Source organism: Physeter macrocephalus, chromosome 17 (assembly GCF_002837175.3).
Source record: "Physeter macrocephalus isolate SW-GA chromosome 17, ASM283717v5, whole genome shotgun sequence".
NCBI classification, from domain to species: domain Eukaryota; kingdom Metazoa; phylum Chordata; class Mammalia; order Artiodactyla; family Physeteridae; genus Physeter; species Physeter macrocephalus.
In genome coordinates, this window is record NC_041230.1 from 52,061,121 (window position 1) to 52,061,702 (window position 582).

The window sequence follows — 582 nt, forward strand, 5'->3', positions numbered from 1 at the left end:
CGGCACGTGGGATCCTCCCGGACCGGGGCACGAACCCGCGTCCCCTGCATCGGCAGGCGGACTCTCAACCGCTGCGCCACCAGGGCAGCCCCAGAAATGTCTTTTTGAATGAAATAATGCCATTTGCAGCAACCTGGATGGACCTGGAGATTCTCATGCTGAGTGAAGTAAGTTAGAAAGAGAAACAAATATCATATTATATCGCTGATATGTGGAACCTGAAACATGACACAAATGACCTTATCTACAGAATAGAAACAAACCCACAGACAGAGAACAGACTGTGGTTGCCAAGAGGGAGGGGGCTAGGGGAAGGATGGGTTGGGATTTGGGGTTAGCAGATGCAAACTACTCTATTGTATATAGGATGGATAAACAACATCCCACTGTATAGCATAGGGAACTATCAATATAGTCAATATCGGGCTTCCCTGGTGGCGCAGCTGTTGAGAGTCCGCCTGCCTATGCACGGGACGCGGGTTCGTGCCCCGGTCCGGGAGGATCCCACATGCCGCGGAGCGGCTGGGCCCGTGAGCCGTGGCCGCCGAGCCTGTGCGTTCGGAGCCTGTGCTCAGCGGCGGG